The sequence below is a fragment of the Juglans microcarpa x Juglans regia genome, chromosome 5S (genome assembly GCF_004785595.1).
Source record: "Juglans microcarpa x Juglans regia isolate MS1-56 chromosome 5S, Jm3101_v1.0, whole genome shotgun sequence".
Taxonomy (NCBI): domain Eukaryota; kingdom Viridiplantae; phylum Streptophyta; class Magnoliopsida; order Fagales; family Juglandaceae; genus Juglans; species Juglans microcarpa x Juglans regia.
In genome coordinates this window covers 10,048,463-10,063,678 of record NC_054603.1, presented here as the reverse complement: position 1 = coordinate 10,063,678, position 15,216 = coordinate 10,048,463, and the positions used below count along the sequence as shown (strand labels likewise).

Below are 15,216 nucleotides of genomic sequence, written 5' to 3'. Positions count from 1 at the left end.
TCAGTTTGCCCTTTTCTTTTCCAAGGAAACGAATTGTTTTTTGAAGGAATGCAGATATTATAGAAAGTATGGACATTGGACATCTCTTTCTTCAAAGAAGCCCAAAGTAGCTTGCTTTCACCTCCTCATATTGTATCATTGACTAATCCTTTTGGAGTATATGCACAAAGATGACTTCAGTTTTTCTTGGCTCACTACAAATGGTATCAAAGCCTATTCCAAGCCAAAAGTGTGGGACTTGAGTTGTGCCACCTTACTGAATGGTCTAGTATGGATGCCAAGGATTTGAGTGAGGGAGGTTGTTATACCTAGAATTAAGTATATGAAGGGTGTCGAATAAGATCTCAAATTGCCTGGGGGAGAAGTTCTTGCAGTTTATAATTATTCTAAGGAGCTCCATTTGTAACCTTGACTATTCCTTTTAGAGTAGAAGCCCATATGTGAATTGGGCTTTCTTTGGGTCATTACAAATGGCATCAGAAGCCAACCCATGTGGGATTGGGGACTCGGTGGAATGTGAACCTTTGACTAGAAAGCCAAAGATTTGAGTGGGAGGAAGATTGTAACACCCCACTAAGTCCCACATTGGGTGTGCGATATATAACAGAGGGAAAAGTAGTAAGATAAGGGCTATTGAGTGTCAACTGTCAAGTCTCAAATTGGTTCCTTGCTTAGTAAAATTTGATATTTTTTTAATGATTCTTAAGAGCTCGAATATAAAATTGACTAGTTCTTTTGGAGTGCAAGCCCAAATATGACTTGAATTGCTCTTGGGTCATTACAAATGGTATTGGTGCTCATCTCCAACCAAGATTTTTCTTTACGAGTAAAATTAAGGTCCCCAACCAGGAGTTTGGGTGTTGCAGATTGTAATATCCTAAAATGAGCATATAAAAGGTCATGAATGAGATCCAACATTACCTAGGGGAGAAGTTTTATCTGAGGTTGGACCAATCGCATCACAACTATTCAGGATACACTGATGTGGTTTACGGATTGTAAACAATAGTCTCATAAACCTTCCTTATCAATAATGTTAAATGTATACAATAAATATATACAACCTTCTTTTGAATAGAGATCCTCTCCAATTACCTGACCGGATTGGATGGTCTAACTCTAGAGAGAGATAGACACATCAAGTGGGCCCTATAGCATTTAATGCTGCTGGTATAGGATTCTTGGGTAGTGTGGACACCACATAAACATTTAATACTATATCTATCTCTCACTGTATTGGACCATCCAATACAGTCAAACAATTGGAGAATATCTTAATTGCTTTTGTAGGCTCAAATAGTCAAGTTTAACAAATCACAGTACACGTACAGTGCCAAACAACTACCTGATTGAGGATGAGAATTAAGGCATTAGAGTGCAGAGGCCATGTGCTTGTAGATAATGTTAAGCTCTCTTCACATTTTGTGATGGTGATATGCTATATGTTAAGCCGTGTGTTTGAGCTTCTTTTCTTCATTGCTTTGCACCCATTATACATGGTTTAGCACACCATATAATAGCAACCTATACTGTAAAGGGCCTACCAACAGCATGAACAAAATTAAACCTTGTGCTTCTAGATCATGTCAAACTCTCTTTCTGTTTTGCAATTGTGATATGCTACATGGAATCTAAATTGCTGGTTTTGACTTTCCTATCCCGCTGTAGCTAGATACTAAACCTAATCAAACAAAACATTAATTGTTCATGGTACGCTTTATGGATGTCATGCAAGATATTTTCTGCCATTCCTTGAAGGAAAAATTACCGTTTATATTATCTGAGGTTGGACCAATTGCATTACAGCTATTTAGGATACACTGATGTGGTTTAAGGATTGTAAACTACAGTCTCATAAACCTTCCTTATCAGTAATTTTAAATGTATATAACAAATATATACAACCTTATTTGGAATATGGATCCTCTCCAATCGCCTGACCAAATTGGATGGTCTTACTTTGGAGAGAGATAGACACATCAAGTGGGCCTTATAGCATTTAATATTACAGGTATAGAATTCTCGGGTATTGTGGACAGCACATAAACATTTAATACTATATCTATCTCTCACTGTATTGGACCATCCAATACGGTCAAACAATTGGAGAGTATCTTAATTGTCTTTGTTGCTGCAACAACCAAGGCTCAAATAGTCAAATTTGACTTACAATATTAAACATCTTTAGCTAGTAAAAAGGATCAAGTACCAACACAAATAAGCCTTAATTTCTGTGTGAGGTATATACAAGATGAGAAGCCACTACCTCTTGTGCATTGCATGGTATGCAAAAAAGTATGATTACAAGCAAGAGTAGTTCAAGAAATGGGAAAAGAAAGAAAGTTTCTTTCAACAGACCTGTATAAGCTGGCTGATGTTGAGATAAGGGTGCAAAGTGTAAATGTTTTCGTAGATTGAAAGTGAAATACATCATTTTAATAGTTTGGGAACAAATTGCAAAACAATTTATAGTTTTACAATGTAAAGTATACTATTCCCTTTAGTTTTTTAAGTTTAAAAAAAAAAAAAAAAAAAAAAACTGATACTATTCCCTTTAATTGCAGGTACAAAGACAACCAACAGCCCATGCAGTTCCCTATTAGTGATTAATTAAAATTGTATAGTTCTTGAAAGAACCCCCACATTGACCAAAGTTGGCTTACAATATTAAACATCCTTAGCTGGTAAAGGAGAACAAGGACAGACTCTTAAGCCATACATGAAAAGAATTTCATGATTCATCACAAAAGAAGCAGATACTTTGCTAATGGTCATCAGACAAAATAACATCTCCCCTCCTCATAAACAAACCATAAAGTGTGAGGTCACAGCCTGGGTTCAATCCCGTATAGCATATATGTGCATGTCTGTGCAACCAACATCGAGTATAATGTAGAAGTACAGAAGCATGTCAATGGGATCCTAGCATACTGCCAAAGGACAAGCAGCAAGTATAGGGAAATGGTTGGATTTTGAGTTCAACTCTTGGGTCAAGCTAAAATAAAGTATCGCAATTGAGTTTACAAACTAGCCAAATATGCATTTGTTTTACTTTTAAAACCAAATCAAGTACTACAAAGAAATAATCAATGGCATTGAGCTATTTTTTTTTTTTCTGTTTTTGTCAACGAGAATGAGCAAACTAATAACGCTCAAAAAATTAAAACATAGAACTACCATAACAGAGGTATAAGATTCCATGAAAGACGAACAAAACCCCCTATTATCTTCAGCAAATGATACAATGACCTCAGAAAAAGAGTCTTAAGGAAAAGGCAGAGTACCAGAAGAATTTTCATAGAATGTGAAACCAAACAATCTCGGCAAATATATGAAATGGGTCAGAGAGATTATAGGTTTTGAGCGCGCGAGAGAGACCATTACCTATTGAAGGACTCAACTCTGCAAGCAACGGGGCACTTCTAGAGATTATAACCTTTGGTAGTTTTACCCTTTCTTTTCCCTGCGTTGTTTCCTCGTCTGTTCGACTTCAAAATCTAAACGGACAAGTTTTCCATGAAAACTTTTCCTTCGTACGACAAAGTTTCCGGGAATGTGTGGATAGCTAGAAATTTGAATATATCATCGGGAAATAATATTGAAATAATTTAAATTAAGATGTTTTAATAAATTTTAAAAAACTAGAAAAAAATTAAAATATTATATTAAATTTTGAAGATTTTGTATATTTTATTTGAAAGTTGTAACTTGTAATTATTAGATAATAAGTTAAAAATTAAAATTAAAAACAATTTTATATTTTTATGATTTTTGAAAATAAAATATCTAAAAATATCTATATATATTTTGAGAATAGTTGTATTGACAAAAAAAAAAAACTTAAACTTGCATCCAAATGATATACCTAAGTACTTGACATATTATAGTATCATATATATATATATATATATATCATCTTGTCTTAAATAAAAGTATCTAATCATTACATCGTATATAAAAAAAAAAAAATTAGTACATCAATTTTTCTGAAAAAAGTGAAATCAAAATAATTTTCGGAAAATCAAACTTAAGATGAAAATTTTTGGTTTCATAAGAAAGTTTAAAATATTTATTTTTTAATATTATTATTATTTTGAGATTTGAAAAAGTTTGAATTAATATTTAAAAGAGTTGAATTGTTTATTATATTTTGTGTGAAAATTTTAAAAAATTGATGAGATGAAATGAAAATTTTATGTCTCATCCCATTTGCCAAATTTCTAACTCTAAAGATATCATCTCAAGAAAGTTTTTGGCTCTAAATATATTTGATCTCAACGATTTTACCAAAACTAACAAAGAAGCACACATCTCTAAAATTTTTCTTAAGAAATACAAAATTTTCTTATCCAAACAATTGATGTAAAAAACATATACTGTTTTTTTTTTTCAAAATGAAATATTGAGATCCCGAATATGTTTTCTGTATATTTTTAAATAGATCAAAATGTATATTTTGTAAATTTGTAAAAGAGAAATTATATTTGCAGTCTTAAGTGAGCAAGTCTTGCTTACTCTATTTAAAAAAAGTAGATAAATTTAAAACCTATATAAAAAGATTATTTTGTTAATGGTAGACCTAATTTTCTTTCAAATGGAATATGCGTAGATTGCATACTCTAGAACTGTATCTAACATTGCATTTTTATAATAAAAAATGTTATGTTGCTCGATGCATTTGACCAACGTCAATGAGTAATAATGCATATACGTGTTTTTTTATTAATATTTAAAAAAACACGCAAAGTTGTGCTTGGTTTCGCCATGGTATTTAGGATCCTGGGCATATGCCAAACAACCTCTTGTAGAGCTGCTGAGCAAGCAACGTATTCTGACTCCATCGTGGACAAAGCAATGCATGATTTTTTCTTGGTACACCAAGAAAAAGCTCCCCCACTAAGCATAAATCCCTAACTCATTATAGATTTTCATTTATATTTGTCACTAGCCCAATCAGCATCGATATAACCCTTTAATCTTTTGTCTCCAACATGATAGCAAAGAACGAGATATGGTGTCCCATGAAGGTATCGAAAAATCTTCTAAACTTTTTGCCAATGAATAGATCCTGGGTTACTCTGATAACGACTAACCAATCCAAATATAAAGCAAAGGTCAGGTCGTGTCTACAACATAATGTACACCAGACTTCCAATTGTACTTGCATAAGGAACTCTGGTCATTTCATTTTTTCCCCATCATTCTTAGGGCAATATTCTAGGTTCAATGTATAACCCTTCTCAAATTGGAGTGTCTATGGGTTTGGAGTTGTGCACATGAAATCGTTATAGATTTTTCTTAATGTAAATACCATCCACGTAAAAAGACAAAATTAGAAAACACTTCCATGTACGTTTGACATACACACAATGGTCTTCTTCTAACATCTCAAAACCAATTGAATTAATGGTCTTATGAAATATGAAGTAACATTGTCTAAACAATTATTTAAGCCATAAATGGAACGTTTCAGCTTGCATACTTTGCGCTCTTATCCCTCAACCTCAAAACAACATATTGATCCATATAAATCTTCTCGTTTAGTGCTCTATTGAGAAATACAGTTTTCACATCCATTTAAAAAAATTTCAAATCTAAATGTGCAACTATAGCTAAAATGAGACAAATGGAAACAAATCTCACCATAAGAGAGAATGTTTATTCATAATTTATTCATAATTTATACCCTTTATTTGGGTATAGTCCTTCACCACAAGTCGGGCCTTATACGTATCAATTGACCATTTGTCTGGTACTTACTTTTTAAAACCCATTTTTTTTCAATAGATTTGTGCCTAGGAAGAAGATTAACTAACTCTCAAACTTGGTTCTTTGTCATAGAACTCATCTCATCTCTTTTAACAGCTAGCCATTTATTTGAAGCAGGTGAACTAGAATATATGCTTATTTGCTTTAAAGTCAAGTTTTCCATATTTATGAGTAATAGTGTGAACATAACCAACAGAACCTCAAGGCCACAAATGTTCCAAATTTGATTTTGCATCCTTCCATAATCCATATGGGGTTGAAGGAACGGACTTAAAAGGTAGGGGTGCTACCAGCCCCCCGCCCCTGCATGGGTGGGGTGGCGATCTTTGACCCCGCCCCCGCACTCCGGCACCCCGCCCCCGCCCCCGGAGTGCGGGGGCGGGGGACCTCATCCTGGATAACGGGGTGCGGGTGGAGGGGGTCCTCCGTCCGCCCCCCCGCACGCTACTGGGCCAAAGGCCTAGAAGCGGTTTCTGGCAGAAACTGCTGAAATTGGCTTCTGGGCCATTTTGGGCCCATAAAAATAGAAGTTTTTCTTTTTTTTAAAAAAAAAGATAGTGTGTAAAAAAGAAAAAAAGTTACATGAATAAAAATATTATATACATACACAATTTTATATAATTAAGACTCTAATGAAGTACTACTATAGACTACAAGTCTACTACCTAATAAACTAATAAATAATAATAATAACTAAGCTATTACAAAAATAAAATGGAAAGTCTAAACAATTACAAAATTACAAAGAAAAAAATATCCAAGGGACATTGTATCAACATTACAAAATTACAAATCAAATACATAATACGTACAACTGATTCAAATTTCAACATTCTAAGAAATTAATAATCTTAAAAAAGAGGCGAGCTATTTGGGTCTTTGACTGTGACATTTGGGGCGGCTGGATGGGTAGTCTTTTGAGGCTTGAGCACATATTCATATTGCAGTGGAGGTAGACATCGTCTAAGTTGTCTCATGTGTTGCTACAACAATCAATACTAAAATTAATACTGATGAAATTGAAATGAATATAAATAAATCAAAATAATAAAATAAAAACAACAATTACCAGATGGTCCAAATCTAGACTGATCACCACCCTCTTCGTCGGTCTCTTTAAAATCTAAAACATCCGGAACATAAATATCATTTCCCATCGTCCAACTCTGTGTGCATATCAATGCTTTCACAGTTGTAGGAGACAATGAACTACAGAAAGGATCCAATATGCGCCCTCCAGTATTAAAGGCAGACTCCGAGGCAACGGTGCTAATAGGGATGGCCAACATACAATGGGCAATCTCAGAAAGGATGGAATATTTCTTTGATGCTGCCTTCCACCATCCTAATATGTCAAAATCATCATCATCTTGAATAAGATCCCCTGACAAATAATTGTCTAACTTTGAAACTACCTCCATAGATTGATGGACTAGTGTGAGATTATGTGCGAGGGTCTTAGTCCATGCCAATCTATGCTTCTTTGTTGCCTTGATGTCTGGAGGAGGTATCGGGGTAGATGTAGGTGTAGTGGATGCAGTATCATCCTTAATTGTATTAAACTCATCATAAAATTTATAAAGGGTATCTCGGGCTATCTCACCAATAAGATCAGTCCATACCTGATCATGGGCAAGTCCCAAACCATATAACATGCCTGAAATTTTTAGACAGGGATCAAGAATAACAGCCACATATAACAAAATATTTAGTCTAGTCAAATCTCTCCAATACTTGTCATATTTGACCCTCATGGTCAATGTCATCCCCCTCATCCTTAGATCAGAACCCCAACACATGTTGTTTAATTATTCTTTCACCTTACATATTTGTTGACAAAATTCATGGGATGTATGGTGCAAAGAAGCAGATAACTTCAACGTGACATCGTAAAAAAGCTCGAGAAAATCAACAAAAGTAGCAACTACCTCCCAATCATCATCATTAGGCTTTCCTAAACCCCTGTGCTCATCAAAGTATTTGACATATTGAATGTCTTCATCACCCAATAATTGAAAGGCTACCTTATATTTTTGGGCCGCCTCCAACATCAAGAAAGTTGAGTTCCATCTGGTAGGAACATCAGTACAAAGACCCTTCTTTAATGTTATGCCCACACTCTTTCGCAGCAATCTTGAATTTCTCCAATCTAGAAGGAGAAGATCTCACAAATTTCATAGTCAGTCTAACTCGTGCAACCGAGTCATCGACATCTTTCAACTCCTAAGTCACAATTAGATTCAAGATATGTGCAGAACATCTAACATGCAAATATTCACCACCCAAGAATGTCTTATTTGCCTCTCTAAAATAAGTCTTTAGATATCTCAAGGCGACATCATTAGACGAGGCATTGTCAACCGAAACTTTCAAAATCTTTGTCAACCCCCACTCCTTTATTGAGGCCTCTAAGGCCTTCCCAATCGTTTCGCCCTTGTGATCAGTTATTTGACAAAATTTAATAATCTTTTTATGAAGAATCCAATCAGAATCAATGAAAAGAATAGTCAAAGACATATAATTAAAATTTTGGACAGAAGTCCAAGTATCGGTAGTGAGGCAAACTACCAAACCCGCTAATTAGCCCCTCAAAACATCTTTATCTTTCCAGTACATCTTTTTAATATCCTTTGCCACAGTGTGGCGAGAAGGAAGCGTAAATTTAGGTTCCAATTCTTGGAATCCTCTCCCATCCAAAAACTGAAAAGGTAGCTCGCCTATGATAACCATACGAGCTAACTTCCTTCTACACTCATCAGCATTATACTTTGTATACCCCTTCAACGTTGGATCCCCACTAACTAACTTCGCCCCCTTCGTCCCCTGCCTCCGCAGGAGTCCTGGGGTGCAGGCGAGGCTCCCCGCACCCCGCTTGAGGAGGACGAAACCCCCTCCCTGCATGGGCGGGGGCGGGGCGAGTCAGTGGGGACCTGTTGCCCACCCCTATTAAAAGACACACGATTGAAAATGTAGGCAGCAGCTAGAAGAGTATCCCCAAATGATATTGGCAAGTTAGGTTGCACCATCATTGATTGAACAATTTCCAATAAGGTATGATTCATCCTTTCTCCAACACCATTTTATTGTGGTTTGCCAAGAATCGCCAATTGCATGCGTATTTCTTTTTGCTCACATAGTCCCTGAAACTCTATAGACAAGTACTCTCGATCCCGATTAGTTCATGGAATTTTTAAATTCCTTTCTTTTTTATTATCAACCTCAACCATAAAGCACTTAAAGTAATCTAATACTTCAAAGCGATAGGAGATTAGATAGATATAATTGAAATGTGAGTAGTCGTCTATAAAGATGAGAAAATAAGAGGCGCCATGGTTTCACATTCATAAGTCCACAAATATTATAATTGACTAGCTCTAAAGGATAAGATGTCCTAGGAGTCTTTCCGAAAGGCTTCCTACATCCCTTACCAGCTAAACAAGGCTTACACACAGGTAGACTTACATTAACGAGAGACATTAATAAGCCTTCTCTAACTGGTCTAGTCATTCTATCTTTTCCTATATAGCCTAGTCTAGCATGTCATTTCAATGAATTAGAAACAAAATCATCATTTGAAGTAATAAACAAAAATGAGAGATTATCTAAATCCAATATAAAGAAATCATTAGAAAGAAAACCATATCCATACAAAGCCCTATTCAAATAAAAGTCCAGTTGAAGGTCATCAAAATAGAAATAACTGAAAATAGATTACATTGAACACCATGTGCATAAACCACATCATAAAGAAGTAACAAGAGTCCTAGACACATCTTGAGTTGGTAGGTGCCAACTTTAAGTACTTCCACCCCAAGTTCTGTTACCTAATATAACGTATTGTCTGCCAGCTAGTATTTTGCTATAATCTATAAACCCAACTTGATATCGAATTACATGTTTAGTTGCTCATATGTCTACAATCCATTCAGGGATTGGGTGAGAAATAAAAATATGTGAACAAACATAAGTTGTGTTTATTTCTTTGCCTCAATGCACTCACGAGCAAAGTGTCCAGTACATCTTCCATGTTGCTTGCACTCATGCCTGAATACCTTGCACTTCCCAACTTGGACAATAAGAAGAGTATTACGGTGCGCATCTATGCGCTTTGCCTTTAGCTCCAAATGGTGAGATATATAAGCAAGAGTCTTAATATTTTCACTGTGTCAAAACGAGCTTCATTTGCCCCATTTTGACTCGAGCAAAGATCCTATCACAGCAGTAACTTGTTGTTCATCAGTGAGATTAGTGCCAGCAGCCTTTAGATTACGAATCAAGACAGACATCGACCTGAAATGCTTAGTCATGGTATGTTTAAGGTCCTTAACATACTGCTCAAACCTCCAAATGAGATCACGAAACCTAGTAGTTTATGTTCCCCTATAGGCAATTTTCAGCTGGTTTCACATATCTTGGACAGTTGGGGGCAGTTCTCAAACTCCCTGATAAGATCATTGTGCATACGACTAAGCAAGATAAAGCGTGCGCACCGATCTTTCTTTACCCAAGTCTAATAGGCTTCCATATTACGACAATGTTGGAAAGTATTCCCTTCATTAGGTTGTATCATAAGGTGAGACAGATTTTCTAGGACCTTTTGTTTATTAAGCAGACATTGGATTTTTCTATACCATATGTCATAGTTGGTCCCATCTAGTTTCTCTCTTTTAGTAAGGTCGGCAACTACATTCTTAGTGGACATTATCACTACATTCATTGCGCGAGATTGATATTAGCAACATTTAATTTTATTTCAAAATCTAACTTGACCATTAAATTTCTTCTTACATAGTGAGATCGAAAATTTTGTGTAAAACTAGTAATCATCTCCTACTATATAAATAGAAATATCATATCTAATTAATTTTGAGTAAAATTTATAGGGAGGTTTCTCAAAAAATATGCAAAACTGATGCACATATAATCCATTCATCAAATATGAAAAAATCCATAATCATTATGCTAAACATATTGCGCATAGACTCCACCGAAAGCCTTATTGGTAATTTGGTGGATCATGTTAAGGTGACCTTAAAGTATATCATAAACATGAAACACATCCTTTTATATGGCATCAATAATAAAATTACATTCCCAATATTACATTTTCAAAGAAAATCATACTACAAATATTTTAAGAAAACAATAAATAAATAGGAACGTCATGTCATCAATATAATTTTAAGCTCTATCGGGACACCTTATCCATTCACATAAAAATAAATACATACATTACACATGAGCCCAACAAATTACCAATGTCAACTCTATCCATTTTAATTAAAACATAATGAACTCAAACATCCAATTATAAATAATTGCATGATAGTTTAACGGATAGATGACCCACATTCTCGACTAATGAGAAGGGTTTAATAGGTTATCAAATCTAGGGACACATTCAATATTGACATGTATCTAACAATATCAATTCAATACATGCATCCAAAACTAATCTATATAAATATTCATATAACACAGAAAAATTGAACTTGAGAGTATGACAAGTGTCCAAAATTTTTTTAAGCATTTTATTAAAAATAATTTAAAAGATATTTTTTCAGCTCTTGACCTGAGAACAAAATATATGAATCAACTTTAGACACCAATCCAAGAAAACACGTACTAGGGGTGGGTAAAAGCTCCAACCACTCCGACTCAGCTCTGATGTTCGACGTCGCTCTGACTCTGGAGTCGGAGTCGGAGTTTTCAAAAATCGACTTCGAACTCCAACACTATTTAAAAATAATTTGGTCTAACTAAAACGACGTAAATGGAACAACGTCGTTTTATTCACAAGGGGCCTAAAACGCAGGACCTCCTTCTTTTCGTTCTCACTTATTCTCACACAGGAACTCTCTCTCTCTCTCTCTCTCTCTCGCTCTCTCTAGTTCTCCTTCTCCAACTCTTCTCTCCCCGTCTCTCTTATTTCTTGGTCGCCTACACTGTCGCTAGCCACTGTAAATGAGACTCTATCCATCGTTCTTTCAGGTAAGCCTTACATCTTATATTTTGTTTTAGGGGTTTTAATTGTTTGTTAATTAAGTGATTTAGCGTACGAAAATTCTTGAAGTTGTTTGTGAAATTTGTTATTTTTGTAATTTTTGTTGTTGATTTATTGCTTGAATGGGGGGATTTATATTTTCAGTGCCCTTCAGACAACGTCCGCTCGAGTGTGGCTTGAACAAACATCACATAGATTGTTCGCTCGAGCCTTTGCTTGAGTGTGGCTCAAGCGAACATTCAAGTTTTGTATTTTATTTAGTTTTAAAACCACAAACGCAACTAGACGTATATATATTTTTCCTTTTTAACATATTTCTAATGTGTAGATAATTTTCATAATATGTTAAATTAAGGTTGTTTGTTAATTGTTCAAATTATTTTTATAACAAATTATGGATGCTACACCCTCTCGTCGCGATTCTCCACAAGAGGGGCGTACAATCGTTGGCATCATCGACAGATATTTAGGGTCGTAGACACCCATCTAGAGTAGCTACATTCTATGCAAGTAATCGATTCCCAATAGATCTAGAAGATGTTGATATGCTTAATGAAGAGAAGGAGTTGATGAATGTTGAGGCTGATTGACTAGCACGACCTACTAAAAAATATGAGAATATTTCACCAAAATTTTCGGTAATCGTGAGAATCCATAGGCTCCATGTCACTATTGGGGGCAATTATGCAGTTGTCATTCGAAGAAGTAAGGCAAGTCAGTATTAATAGCACATCCTAAGGGCTGCCAGCGATATAAGATAAACAAAGGGTTGGTGGCAACTAATCAGACAAAGCTGAGCTACGAGACTGCAACGGCCACTGATGACACGCAGATTAAGAAGTTTTCAATCCCTCAATACAGTGAGAAGATGTTAAGGGATTTTCTTGCAGAGATGATCATCATTGATGAAATGTCTTTTACTACGGTTGACAATACTTCCGCAAATTTGTGCACACTTTAGAACTGCGATTTCTCATACCTTCATGGCATACGATGATATGAGATTTTTTGAAGAGGCACGCCAAGGAGAAGGCAGTGATGAAGAAAATGTTTGTTGCCACTGGCTAGAGAGTATTATTTACGACTGATATGTGGATCTCCATACAAAATGTGGGCTACATGCTACATGTATATCGCAGCTCACTTTATTGATAGTGAGTGGACGTTGCAGAAGTGGATTATCAGTTTCAATTTTTTTTTTTAATCACAATGATTCATCCATTAGCAAGGAGATAGATGAATGTATAAATAATTGGGGATTAGAAAGTGTTTTGTATCACGGTTGACAATGCTAATGCGAATGACACTATCATTGATTGGTTTAGTCAGAATACGACGATAAACGAGAATATCATTCGTGAGCACTAGTTCATCCATGTTCGATGTTGTGCTCATATCATCAGCTTCATATCACAACCCACACGCACTCTAATCGGAGCTCCGAGTTTCAACTCCAATCGGAGTCGGAGTCGAAGATGATTTTTACCACCCACCCTAGTCTGAGTCGGAGGTCAGAGGTGGGCATTCTGACTCCATCGGAGTTGGATCTCACACATGTTACGTGTCATGTGCCACACGTGACAAAAAATGGACACTGGAAGCCGCCACACACGCCTCCTACGCGTGTGGGTTTCGTTTTAGCTCTAGAGGTTGTCTAGCCTCTACTTTACTTGCCGTGGTGGAAAGTGTATATCACCTCCATCATTCTCGGGGTTTTCCAATGTCTAAACACAAAGTTCAGTCATCTTAATGTGTATATGTGTCGATAAAGTGAGCAAAAATGCAGCCCAAGTGCAAGGGTGGATTACACTCTCCATGGCCGAGAGTGGAACTGGTAAAAAAATATTGTTCATCGTCTTCTTTCTCAACCCAAATTTCTGGTTTTTCTTGATTTTCGACTACCTATTTTCAATCGGTCATAACTTATTCATATTAAGGGCATGTTTGGGGTTGTTGTAGGGGTCTTAAAAAGTGCTTATACGACTGTAAAAGCTTTTTAGTGAAAAAATTATGTTGTTTAGGTATTACATATTAAAGTTTTTTTTAATCTCAAATAAACTAAAAAGTACGTTTGAGGAAAATATTATTTTGATGTTTTCCTCAAACGTGCTTTTCCAGATAATATAGAACGTAATTCGAATTTTAAAAAGATTATTAATGGGTGAAATACTCATACAACTTTCAAATAATTACAACTTTTAAACTTTCAAGGATATTATCATAATTTTTAAAAATCAAGTAATCGTCATTTCTACCTCAAAGAATACTTTTTTAATTTGTTTCCAAACAAATGTTACATATTTGGAAGTGCTTTAAACATATGGTTACCAAATAATAAATAACTTTTTAATAGTAGAACTTATTACTTAAGTTATAAGCTATAAGCTCTAAAGGTATAAGCTATATTTCCCACTGATTTTCCAAACATGCACTAAGTATGAATTAAGTGTATGATATGTCAAATTAAAGTTTATGAACCCAACTTTCTAACTATATAAGATTTATTTCCATAGAAAACAAGATTTGGTTGGTTAAAAGTTGGGTCAAAGTCATGGTCCAAACATGAACTTTAAAACTAGGGTTTCATATTTCTTCTTCAATATGCAACGAAATTTCACCAAATTTAAGAAACATGTTTCTAACATTATACTGTAAAGAATTCAACCTTAAACATGTCATACTATATCCTTTAATGAAAAATTTGAAACATATACAATCATAGCATATCATCAATTACATGCTTTTAAACTCATTCCAAAGCATCAAACATGTAATCATATTCATATGGGCGAAAACAAGCAACATAGGCTCTAATAGTAATGTTAAATAAGGTTAATTCAAATAACCTCAAAGAGCAAAATTTTCATAATCCCGGATCTTTACTCGTCTTACAATTGATTCCACTTTGTTATTTGCATCTCTATGTCACTTAGGAGGCTATTAGAGTGACATAGTCTCCTAAAAAATTACATACTTCAAGATCAAGAGATCTAGATGGTCTTTCTAAGAAATTGTAGAGATGAAGTTTTTTTTTTTTTAATGTACGGAAAACTCTTTGTTTTCTCAGGTGAGGTTAATTAACTTCCCTGAAGTTTAGTGATAGTGGTGGAGAATTAATTAATAACTTTCTCACCTATGTGGACACAACATGAGTCATGGGGTACCCACTACCAACAATATTTTATAATATATATAAAATATTTAAAAAACTTATATGTAAGTGATTTGGTCGGTTTTCGTCCAGTCCGGCCCAAAAAACCACACCCTGGGACTGGTCTAAAAATTAAATTTTGGAGACACCATGAATCGAGATTGAGTAAGGATGAATTTGGTCTAGTCGGTTTTTTCAATTCGGATCGGAAAACTTTCACCCATAAAAGGACCCCACTTTTTTGTAAAGAGAGTGCATTATTGGACTAGCTTGCATGCTCTAAGACTATAAA

At 35.1% G+C, this 15,216-nt stretch overlaps 1 protein-coding gene across 2 annotated transcripts in view; it reads right to left on the bottom strand.

The window, feature by feature from the left end:
- The window catches only part of LOC121267679, a 69,663-nt gene that overhangs the window by 4,164 nt on the left and 50,283 nt on the right, over positions 1-15,216 (bottom strand). The window contains exon 1 of one of the 2 annotated variants that reach the window (XR_005941061.1): positions 3,385-3,496. The gene's annotated coding sequence lies outside the window, so the exon portion shown is untranslated. Of the gene's footprint in view, positions 1-3,384; positions 3,497-15,216 lie in introns of those variants that run through there. The other variant, XM_041171667.1, reaches the window with a different exon arrangement.